This window comes from Arctopsyche grandis, chromosome 8 (assembly GCF_051622035.1).
Source record: "Arctopsyche grandis isolate Sample6627 chromosome 8, ASM5162203v2, whole genome shotgun sequence".
NCBI lineage: Eukaryota > Metazoa > Arthropoda > Insecta > Trichoptera > Hydropsychidae > Arctopsyche > Arctopsyche grandis.
The window spans coordinates 11,383,310-11,396,255 of record NC_135362.1 but is presented as its reverse complement, the minus strand read 5'-3'; the positions used below and the strand labels follow the sequence as shown (position 1 = coordinate 11,396,255).

The following is a 12,946-nucleotide window of genomic DNA, read 5'->3' as shown; positions in this document are numbered from 1 at the left end:
TTATTAAATTGAACGTCACGAATTCTACGAACCAACAATAGTTGCATAGTTACATACAAAGTCTTTTTCAAAAGTATATATTAGATAAAGAAAATGTAAATCAGCTGCTTGTAATATTACGTGTAGAATAAAATAAATTTTTCGTATAAAATTTAACAAATGAAATTTAAACCATCATTTGTTTTTTTTTTTTAAATTTAAATCAAAACCAACAAAAACTGTTCAATTACAAAATATGTCATTACATAGGAGGATATTCATGCTAATGAAATTAAAAATAAAAGTAATTTTCAATATATGAGCCGTTATATATTTGAAAATGGCATATCTACATAAGTCCACTTTTTTTTCATTTCGAGAAATATCACGTAAAACTTTAAGTATAATGATTTGCGTTTAACAATATGTATTCTGATTTTCTCAGATTCTGGAAATTTTGAATTAAAAGAAGTGATAGCAATTTGTGAATGAAGTCAAACAGTAATAGTGTTTTTGGAACTGAAAATTGGACTTCCGACACTATCAAATATAACGGCTCATATGTATAATAAATCGTACACAAGTAAAGGTACATATAATAATTTATATTTGCTTTAGACAAATTTTAGTAAACAATCAGTTAACGGTTCGACTTCCTGTGTAATTTAATTACTGTTTACTTTGAAACCAACTGACCAAACTCGATACAGGTAGGCATACATTGGACAGTTTGTTTACATTAATTTATCCCGTTTAAATTATATTTACTCAGAAGCGAATGCTGAAAAAATGTGATCGATATTCAACAGTTCTAATTTAAAGTGAAAAAAAATAAGAATTTGTCTCAATACACATACATATATGTATATTATATTTCATATCTGTGAGCATGAGCTTACATACGAAAATACACATAAAGCTTATATTTTCCGAATTCAAATATAATAGTGTCATTGTCGTTTACTTTTTTTATATTTTGTTTGATCTGGATGTGCACGTGTCCTTCTTACCGAGATTTCATTCTTGCAATTCGATTAAAAGGTTTCACGACAAGAAAATCCTTTTTTTACACAGAAATTGCTCATTTGAAAAGATTTAAGGCAAGGTAAACCATCCCCCACACGTTGCCCGGAGCAAAACCCGAAAATAAATACCGAGATTGAGATTGACCTTCGGCAAGGCTAATCTCAACATATAAAGATAAAGCTTGCACGTGGAGTTTATTTTCAGTGAGATTGAAAACACACATAAATTGATAACACGTTAATATTTTGTTGTAATCAAAAAAAATGCGAAAATATTTATGGTCTAACTGTTTATATAAATTTGTCATTTAATGCCGCTTATTCTGGGTCAGCCCACCCACATTATTCCCCAAAGGATTCCATCGATTTCTACTTCCTTTACGGATAAATCAGTCCCTATTCTGGATTAACATTTAATAGCTTCTACAGTTCCTTTATAAAACACGCATTGTATTCGAAACACTTTATACAGACAATATGAAATACAGTAAAAATATAAATAAATTTCATCAACAAAGTTTAATACTTTATATCGGTCTATACATATATGGGTAACAAAACATATTATATTATACATAAATGTATTACTTATTCTTGAGGTAGTATATATAAATGTTTCTCGCCATTGAGACGTACATATGTAGGGCCTTCTTAAAATTAATTAGTATTTCTTAATTTTTTTTACAGAAATGAAGAATAGATCAAGTTATTAAAAACTTAAATGTAAGGGAACCATTACAAATTTAAACGTAGTAAATTATCTACGATGAAGAGAATAGAATTAAACGTGTGCCTGATTTGCGTTATGGCTGTGTACGATAAGTAAACTTCGTTCTTCCCCCATCTCTCCACATCTCGAACTTACGTAAACGTACAAAAGCTCTCATCGAAAAGCTTTTTATTTTTGTTTCGAATAAAAAACTAGTTTGTGCCGCCGCTTGATCCATTTGTGATTTTTTGGTTCCTTGCAAACACGCACAAAAGACATTTGTGGCGAATGAATCGAACGACGAAAGAGCAAAGACGAAAAAATGGCTAAATACATTGTACATTCTATCAACCTACAAAACGAAAGATTAAAACTCAAAGCGAATGGCAAACAATTAGTAACATATAATATACCAATTCTTTTCATATTTTTGTCTATAAGTACTAAATAATTAAGTCAAAAATGTGTTACAAATATGGAAATGTATTCAGCTTGATTATAATACTATGAATATTGTTATAATGTGGTCTATAGTTATTCATAGTACAACCACAATTACATCAGAATGAAAATACGTAGAACCAAATGAGATATTTTTGGAATACTGTAGGTATATGTATACGTACATATGTATGCATGTAAGTTATTAAGTATCTAACCCACGGGATACAACTTAAAGGTTAACTGTAAATATCTAAGTGACCATGAAAAACCAAACAAATGTTGATTCGTAGCTAACACTTAAAACTTTTTAAGTGTTAGCTATGAATTAAAACTTTTTTCAACATTCTTAGTTTAATATGATTTTTTTATTAGATCGAATTCATCATACTGCTACCTCACTTACATATGTATACATTAGTACTCAATACTTATCTCAATAGTTTTCATCTCTTTCATTCTCATCTGCAGTCATTTAATCCGCAATATGTAACATCTAGTTTTAAAAATTCAAAAAAAGCAATACGCTTTATCGATTTTGAAAACATGAAAACATGATTTTTTCATTGCGATGAAAACAACTTGCAGAAAAAAGTGTTTTACAAAAAACATCACAAACGTTAAAATAAGATTATATGGTGAATAGTAACAGTAAAAATAATGTGTAAAATAGAAAAATAGTTTATTAAAATAGACTTGAGACGTAAATGAGATTGAAAAGTATGAATCTCTCCACATTATAGATGACAAGAATGAGAGACGACCTAATCGACGTTTACAAAATTATAAATAACTACTACAATTGTCATATTTTTATCGTTATACGTATGTATGTATAACAAAAAATCACTTATCTGAAAGGTCGTACCCTTAGAGTCAATTAATTTCGAATCATAGTCTTAAACACGAAAGAGCGTGCACCGGTGCGCGCTTGGCGATTAAGTGATTAAAAAAATAATCAATAATAAGCGTATTTTGGTACTCTAATTTTTTACATATTTTCAGTCTTTATTTATATTCCAGTTTCTGAGGATTCTGTAATGTCTATAACCCGAAAGCATGTATTTGATATAATAAGACTTTTTATTAAAAAATTCAAAGATTGAGACGAAAAAAACTAATAACTGTTACAAAGTGCCCTCCTGCGAAACTTGAGGAATATTGAAAAATTATCAACAATTTTAAGATTGTTTACAATCGTCAATAGCTCTCATGTAATAGTACGGAAAGCTATTTTTTGGTAAAAAAATATTTTTGGCCAGGTTTTCAGGCCAAATACCACTGTGTGACGATGCCACATCTACCAAATATCTAATACAGTGGTTCTTAACCTGGGTTCGATCGAACCCCAGGGGTTCAGTGAGTCAATCTCAGGGGTTCGACGGAAATTCAGCAGAGCCAGGTTCAACAGCAACTCTTCAGAACAACAACGATCTCAACGTTTTGGTGTCAACAAATGGTAACGTACCCTGTTATTGCTAAGAAAGCTCTGGAGATTTTCATACCGTTTGTTACAACATATCTTTGCGAGCAATTCTTTTCGAGGATGCTGGACATAAAAACGAAGAAAAGGAACAGACTTTGTTGCGAAAATAACATGAGAGTGGCACTTGCCAAGGTAAAGCCGCGCATTTCTGAACTGATCTCTAAAAGGAAAAAACAGAAGAAGCCACACTGATTTGCAGTAAATATTCATTATTATGTTTTTGTTTTTGTGTGAAAATCATGTTTTAATGGTTTTGTTCTGTGAACACAGTGATGTTGATGCACGGTTCATTTTGTGCACCAGTAAAATATATACTTATGTTTTGAATTTGAAAAAAATCATATTTTATTTTTCCAATTAAGAAGGGTTTGGTGAATGCGCATATTTTTTATTTTATTTATTTTATTAAATTTATTATTATTTTAAAATAATAACAAAATAAAATGACCAGTGTGACCTGACAGGTTGCCCCAAAACGTCTGAAAGCATATGAAACTGGTGGGGTTCAGTACCTCCAAAAAGGTTAAGAACCACTGATCTAATATATAATTTCGAAAGCGATTTTGTAAGTATATAATGTTGGTTGGTAACATCGAAAACAAATCAAAGTTTCTATGACGACGATATCGACATACATTTTTTTTTATTCAAATAAATTAAAAAAAAAAACAAATTAATATTTACTATTTAGATTCGCCATGTTTAAGCTGTTTATATTACAAACACTGAGCAAAGCCGGGTAAAACAATAATAAACACTAACAAACCAGGTAATTTTAAATAAATAAATGTATTGCGAGCGAGCCAGCAGCATAGCTCGGTCGTTAACCCTTTGTGTCCCAGTGGTGCCGTGGAATGCCCACAATTTCATTACTTTTCCCTAGTGTCTCAGTGGTTCCATTTCGACACAACTTCGATTTTAGCGTTACCAGAGAAAAAAAGAAAAAAGAGGTTGGGCCACAAAGGGTTAAGCTTCTGCTTAACACCGAGAGGCGCCGGGTTCGATCTCATGAGCTGACCTCGATTGGAAAAAAAAAATTCTGAGTACATCTGTAGTGCTGCTGGTCAGACTTGGATATTGTGACTCCAGGTAGATCGTTTCCTATCAGAGTTTGGCAATTTTCTCTGATTTCATTGTTGAAACGGTTCCCGTTTAAAAAAAAATTGGCTATAAATCATTCCTACCTACTATGTCACCACTATTTGAAGTATGATTAATGTACAATAAAATTTATATGCAATTCATAGATGTCTCGTTAATTTGCGAGTTTTTCAATTTCTCGTAATTCAACGACTTGTAATAAAAATGCTGCATTGTAATTGTAATTGTAATTTGTACCTTCATGTAATTTGGCCTTCCTGGTATATATGTAAAAAATAAAAATAAAATAAAAACTTATATGTACATATGAACTATAAAAAGTTTTGTTAAATGAACAATTTCTAGATTGTTTTGACACGACAGGGCCAAATATAAAAAAAAAAGAACCCGTACCATTTAGTGGGATTATACTGTAACAGTGTTGTTATTCATCGCTAATTATAATAATCCGCGGTGGGATCCTCACGTGTGACAGATGCCACCCGACCAATCAGAGCCCCGCATTTGCGTAGCCCCGCCTACTGGAGCCGCCCCCGGAGTTCGGGTTCGTAGCTCATTCCCGCCACAACGCGCGCCATTATTGAAAAGACTCTCGCGCCACTACATCTAGCACCGATTTTACCACAGTGGCAAAGTACGATACAAAAAGTACGACAATAAATACGGCGATATCGCATTCGTGAACAAGATGTGTGAGCGAGTGTCGAGTTAGAAGTTGTTAGTGGTTTGAGTGGTGCTGTGCGTGTGATGCGCTCTTGGTGATTAATCGGTGATTTTCGTGTCGTCACGGTGGAGACGTTGAGCTCAGGCCGCTGGATGCGGGGCGCCGCTGGATGCGGGGATGCGATGGGGGAGGGCGGCGGGGGAGGGCAGACGGGGGCGGCCGCGGGTGGAGCCGGCGCCCCCGGGGCTGCTTTTACCATAGCGAGTCTGCTGGCGCCCCGGCCTCCGAGGCCCCCCAGGCCCCCATTGGCGCCCCCCGCCCTCAGGCTGCATCATCTCGCTGCGGCCGCTTCAGGGTTTCACGCGGCTCATGATTTTTTCGGTAAGACATTCATTTCAACGTTTCATGTCTATTGTAGTAGGTGGAAAAATTAACGAAATGGTTCCTTTATTATTTTTGGTTTTTGTTACACATTTTTAAATCTAATCTAATATATAATTTCGAAAGAGACTTTGTATGTATGTATGTATATATGTTTGGTTCGTAGAGACGGTGACGTTCAATTTAATAAAAAAACTGAGCGAAGCTGAGTAAAAACACTAATAGATATATAATTTCGAAGGAGACTTTGAATGTAAATATTGTTGGTTCGTGGAAAAACAAATGAATATTCAAATAAATTTAAATAAAATAAAACTATTCAAATAAATTTAATAAAATGTTTACTATTAGATTGGCCATGTGTAAGCGGTTTATATTACAAATACCGAGCGAAGCTGAGTGAAAACACTAATAGATATATATGTAATTTCGAAGGAGACTTTGAATGTAACTATTGTTGGTTCGTGGAAAAACAAATGAATATTCAAATAAATTTAAATAAAATAAAACTATTCAAATAAATTTAATAAAATGTTTACTATTAGATTGGCCATGTGTAAGCGGTTTATATTACAAATACCGAGCGAAGCTGAGTGAAAACACTAATAGATATATCATTTCGAAGGAGACTTTGAATGTAACTATTGTTGGTTCGTGGAAAAACAAATGAATATTCAAATAATTTAAATAAATTGAAACTATTCAAATCAATTTAATAAAATGTTTACAATAGATTGGCCATGTTTAAGCGGTTTGTATTACAAATACCGAGCGAAGCTGAGTGAAAACACTAATAGATATATAATTTCGAAGGAGACTTTGAATGTAACTATTGTTGGTTCGTGGAAAAACAAATTAATATTCAAATAAATTTAAATAAATTAAAACTATTCAAATCAATTTAATAAAATGTTTACAATAGATTGGCCATGTTTAAGCGGTTTGTATTATAAATACCGAGCGAAGCCGGGTAAAAACACTAGTTATTAATAAATATGCTGTTAAATCGTTTATTTAACGACAATAAAAATTGGTATAAATGGATTTTACATACATTGAAACCCGGATTTTTATTTTATTTTAGATTATTTTGAAGCTCATTTAAATGTTTCGATGTATCAACATACATACACATGTGCCTATTTTACTTTCCTTTATTTTTTCCTCTTAGAAAGGTCAAAAATGTTGTCGCCTGGATTCTGTCCACACCCCTGAGCGTATTAAGCTGAAAATTTATATTTGTATTATTTATGTACTAACTTAGAGCTGATAAGGTTTTGGTCAGAATTCGTAAACCGGAAGTAGTATTTTTTTTTAAAACAATATTTCATTATTTTATTTTGCCCTTTTAAATTATTTGTATTTTCTTAATATTTAATTTGTATAATACTGATAGTGACTTTAAGTATTAAAAAAAAATTGAACAAAATCCGACAGCCGGAAGTAGAACTTTTGTCTTGTGCAAGTTTCCATACATTTGCGCTCAATTTGTATCGCTATCATGGTTATTAGTATTTTTTATTTTATTTTATAAACAAATTCAACTCTTCTGTGTGTATGTTTTTATCCGCTTTTTGCTCTATTTAATATTAATGTTTGTTATTTTGAAACTTTTATTTTACTCCACCCCGAAATTTATTCGTTTTTGGTGAAGGTAATTTTTTTATGTACATATGTACATATATTATGTTTACTTTCTTGTGAGGTGACAAACCTCTGGGGTATATATAGGATTGGCCACCAGCCCTAACATATTACATATTAAAAATACATACATATGTACGTCAGAGGGTAGATTAATTATATAAAATTTAGGATTTACTCAAATATCAAAAACATTACATAAAAATAGCCCGCCGAGGTTGAATTAATTACACAAATAACATGCATATAAATAAGAACATGTTTTTTTGAATCTATTTATTATTTTAAATGTTATAAAGGACTATTAAGCAATAACTACATATACATTTTCACAGACTCGATAGAACTTATGGAATAATTTTTTTTACTAGAAATTATTTACTGTACGCAAAATATTTGTATTTGTCTATTTTAAATAAAAACAATAAAATTATTGAAACAAATAAACTTATAAATTAAATATGTTAACATCTTAGACTATCTACATATTATATCCAAGTTATTTTTTTAGAGACGTTGAAAATTGATTTATCCAGATTATGAATATTATTGTAATTTTTACATTATGTTTACACAAAAATGATTACAGAAAGCCAGTCAACTAGTTACTAGACAACTACATACATAGTTTTTCAACTTTTTTTTAACCATTGCAATCTATGCTTGCCATCGATACCTTTGAGTGTACCTAATCCTCAGATCCTTTCAGGTAAACGTGTTAAGTCTTCACATCTTTTCAAGATAAGGCACGTCTCAATTTATGCTTTGATGAGAGCCGACGCTGTGCTCAAATTATAGGATTATGTAGTTAAACATTTTCCCGACTATAGTTAGCGGCAAATCTTATTTCGCGACAAAAGGATTATTATATTACTCAAAAAGTCATCGACAAAGAGATAAATCATTTCTAAGAAAAAAGGATCCGTTTGTATTGTAGATACACTCAACTCCGCATTAGCAAATATACTTTTTCGAAATTTAAACGTTTTTCTAATATGTGTATCCTGGTTATTATATATTACCAAATAAAACCAAAACTTTATTTATACAACATAAATATGTATAATAATTTACATTATGAGATATTTTCATTATTATCTCCGTAATAGATTTTTTTGAAATTGCTAATGATCTCAATTGTATTACCTAAATGAACAAGAAAAAAAAACCAATGTCGTTGACTAAATAACAAATGCAATGCATTTTAAACAGGATTTCTAAATTTTATTTATTTTTATGCGTTTATATTTTTGTATGTACATATGAATATTTAATCAAAAATTCAACAACCTATAAGAATTTAAAAAATCAAAATAATTGTATTATTTTGAACCTTAAATAAAAATCAATTGCTTACGTACCTAGGTATGGAAATACTTATGACTTCATTTGTATGAAAGTATTCATGACCTTTTATTCACCTTATTTTGAATAGTGTAGTCTATTATATTACGCGCAAATTAATTAAATGAATCCGAAAACTTATGTATTTCTCGAATTCTCACGGAACACTGTTCTCTACTTGGATCGGGATTTTAATTAAAACTTCAGGTTCGTTAACGTTTCTCATTTTTCACACTACTACATATTTATAAGAAAAATATCGAGCGGAATTTTTATTTCTATGGATTTTCATTGAAGCAATGGTATTTACAGTGTCAAACTTTTATTTTCTAATCATTGTACATACATACATATGTATAATATATTGTTATATTAACTAAATATAGCAATATCGTTTGAAAACACGTTAGTATAGTCCAACTTGTTATTGGATCGTATCTACATAAATACATACACATGAACATATATCCTATCTAATAGACTTATTTTGAAAAATGAGAGGTGGGAATTTTATTTATTTGCATCTCTTTTTATATATATGTACTTGCAATTTCAATTTACCAATATTTCTGTTTATTTAATTAGACATAAATCTGTGTAATTTGATATTGTTTAAAGCGCTGCCTCATTTTTACTCAGCATCAAAATTAAACACAGTGCATATTAATCGTAAATTAATATTAAAAACATGATAAGATGAACATTATACAAAGCTTATTGTTTCATTTTATGGAATCATAAAGTGTAATGAAATAAATATTATACGTATATAAAAAGTGAGCTAGGCTATTTTCGGCGTGGAATAATTTCAATCAAATAATAATCCCACATCTAAAATTTAATGTCCGATAATTTTCTGTATAAGTAACTACATATATACATACATACATATTAATCCAACCGTATTTGATTTAAAATTTCATAATAATTGAAACCATATTTTCTGCAAACATATTTACGTTGATGTGATTATTTTTTTTTGTTTTAATAACCTTCTACCTTTTAAGTACATGTACATATGTGGATATTTTCAAAGTTGAATCACAATGGGATATATTTTTGCCGTTCCCCTTTTTTCTTTAGTTAGTCTCAAAAGCGCTGTAAGTGATACAAATCAAGGGGGATGAAAGCCACAAATTGCCACGTCTCAGCTGTGATTCTATGAAAACACTCACATATATGTACATACATACATATATGTATGTATTGTATTTCTCAATGTCGAATTAATTACTTATGGATATTTTTATCATTTGTGATAAATATACACCGTGGAAAAAGAAAACGGTATATAATTCAATGTTCTCCAACCTTCTACTCCTCCTTTCCGAAATTGATGGTGTGGGGAGGGGGTGGATGGTGGATGCTGGGAGAAAGAATAATCTTTTATGCGTAGAAGCGAATCATTCAACCGTCAAAATATTATTCTAAAAAATAAAGAATAACATTAGCGTAAGCGGTTAGCGCTCTCGGAAGGGTGGGTGGGGATGGGTGGTCGATGAGCGAGCGAGAAGGAGCTCCAGAGAACTATATCATGGATTGAGGAGTGAGGAGAACATCCGAAAGGGAGGCTTGGTAGCGATGGGGTGTTCAGGGTAAACACACCATGGATAAAAGAGCCCTCCCCGCCCGCGCCGTGCCGGAGTGAACGTTCTGAACTGTGTAAAAATCCGCATCGGCAATGGTATTCTTAGGAACGGCAGATTTACCCTGATATATTGATTCTGGGAGACGGGCATTAAAATGTTTGCCCAAGATATTTGCGGGGCTACGCCGGTGTCCGTTACCCATAAGGATGAGTATCCTTTGAAACTTGTGCCCGTGCGCCCCTCCAAATGCCCGTAAGCCACAAAGACACACAACGTTCGAATTTGATACATACTTACTTCAAATCGTATTTTTTCGCATTAGCTTGTGATCTTATAACAATTGATAATATTATGTGAATATTAGATTGTTTTTTCAATATTATGAATTCGATAAAAATTTGAATTCGGTTGTGTATAAAAATAAAACAAAAGAATTAATAATATTCAACTATTCCATTGTTCAATTTTTCAACGTGAAAAATATGTTACGTGACAAATTCAAATAATCAAAAAATCAAATAAATAAATTACGTGAATTAATGACTGAAGATTGCAATTCATGACGAATTTCTGAATAATTATCTTTGAACTTATTGAGATGAAAAGTACGATGAGCTGTCAAAATAAAAGCAAGCTTGATTCATCGAGCATTTCATTCAAGCTTCATTTGTCGAGGATCTTTGTCTTCTTCCTCTACACGATCCAAAGGTCTAGTATTCCTTTATATGCAGTAAGTGTATAATATAATAATCAAAATTGTAAGGTAAGATAGTGAATAGAAATTATTTTCCTCATATATACCAATATATATACATAAATAAGTATACATACTTCCATGTAAAATTTTGATGTCTGTTTAAGCCTTCAATTGTTCAAAATACCTATGTATATATATATATATATATATATATATATATATATATATATATATATATATATATATATATATTCTTTATTCCTGTTTACATTTATTTCCATCCAGATTATTATTTCGTCATGTCAGAAATATGTATGTTGAAAGTTTGAATTTAAATAATATGGAGCAAGTATGTATGTAGATACATATGTTGATAAAATATAAATCTTGAGATGAATATAAGCGTACTTTTTTTTACATATGTAGCTCAGTACTAATTTTTTAAATCACAAGCATATCTACCCACGTTTACGCAGTCGAATGACTGCCAAAATCTGTGTAATTGAAAACCCCACAAAAACAGCACGGAGTTCATAAAATGTCAATACGCAGAACAAGTAAAAACTGAAAAGATACTTTAAATAATAAATATAATAATACCAGAGATGGAGATCAAAACGCAAATTTTGAATTACATATGTATGTACATAAACTAATAAAGGAATATTGTTTTTCAGAATCGTACGAGCGAGTGTATATGTAAATATATGTATGTATGTATGTATGTAGATATATTTGGAAAATCCGGTATAAATGAGTCATTGAACTTTATTAGGTCTCTGTGTATTTTCAATATACATAAATAATGAAATTCGACAATGTTTTTTTGATCTTTTAAAGCATAAAAATAAATTCCTTCGTGAAATTATTTACATAGAAGAAATTGTCGTCATATGATTATATGTTTATCTGTAGAGTTACTTATGTCATGTCACAGCATCGATCATGCAAAATATTATACTTGGCTGTGTATAATATGTATGTATATATGTATATAGAGAGAATTCTTTTTCACACATACATACATACCTACACCCACACGCCCTACTTACGTTGGGATTTTTCGCATTTGGCTGGAGTCACATTGTTGTTATTGCGATGGCTGACAGCCGGAAAAATCTGCGAATGTGATGAAGAAGCTCGACCCGCTGGAACTTAGGGAATATTCTGCGAAAGCTTAAGGCTTTTCGCAACCCCCGCCGACTCGCGCATTTGTATTTTAAAAGCTTTTCCGTTCCGATTCTCTCGTGCCTATTGAACTTATTGGAAATAGGATGAAGTTGTAATATTTAAGCTCGCACGGCTAGCTGTGAATGTTTGGCAATACGAAAATGCGCGTAATTTTTTCCTCATCGAAAAAACCCACCGTTTTGGTGTTATATGTATGTACATATTTAAATAATCGATTTTTATTCTGTGTAGCAGCTGTGGCGTATCCTGGTCTGTATGGAGGATATGTACAAGCAGCAGTCGCTGCAGGACTTCAGGCACCTCTAGGACCACCTCCCAAACGCAAAAGAAGACACAGGACAATTTTCACCGAGGAACAATTGGAGCAATTGGAAGCGACATTCGACAGAACGCACTATCCGGATGTTGTTTTACGGGAGCAGTTGGCGCTCAAAGTCGACCTCAAAGAAGAAAGGGTTGAGGTACGTCAAGTATTATTATATACATATGTATGTGTGTAAATATTTTCCCTTTTGAAAAAATCGCATTTTCGTTTATTTGAGAATTATGTTCGAATCGGCTTATTTATCGAAACGAATGTGTACGAGCCCGCACAAAAAAATAATTCTCTCTTTGTTCGTTTCACCGCACCGCTGAGAAAGTAGGGAAAATTACGTTATATAAATCAAAGTGTACTTGTATATTTGTCCAGGTTT

At 31.7% G+C, this 12,946-nt stretch overlaps 1 protein-coding gene across 1 annotated transcript in view; it reads right to left on the bottom strand.

The window, feature by feature from the left end:
* The window catches only part of LOC143916171 (transcription termination factor 3, mitochondrial-like), a 143,587-nt gene extending 130,917 nt beyond the window's left edge, over positions 1–12,670 (bottom strand). Inside the window, exon 1 of the mRNA XM_077437123.1 lies at positions 12,666–12,670. The gene's annotated coding sequence lies outside the window, so the exon portion shown is untranslated. The remainder of the gene's footprint in view (positions 1–12,665) is intronic.
* Positions 12,671–12,946: the final 276 nt, after the last annotated feature.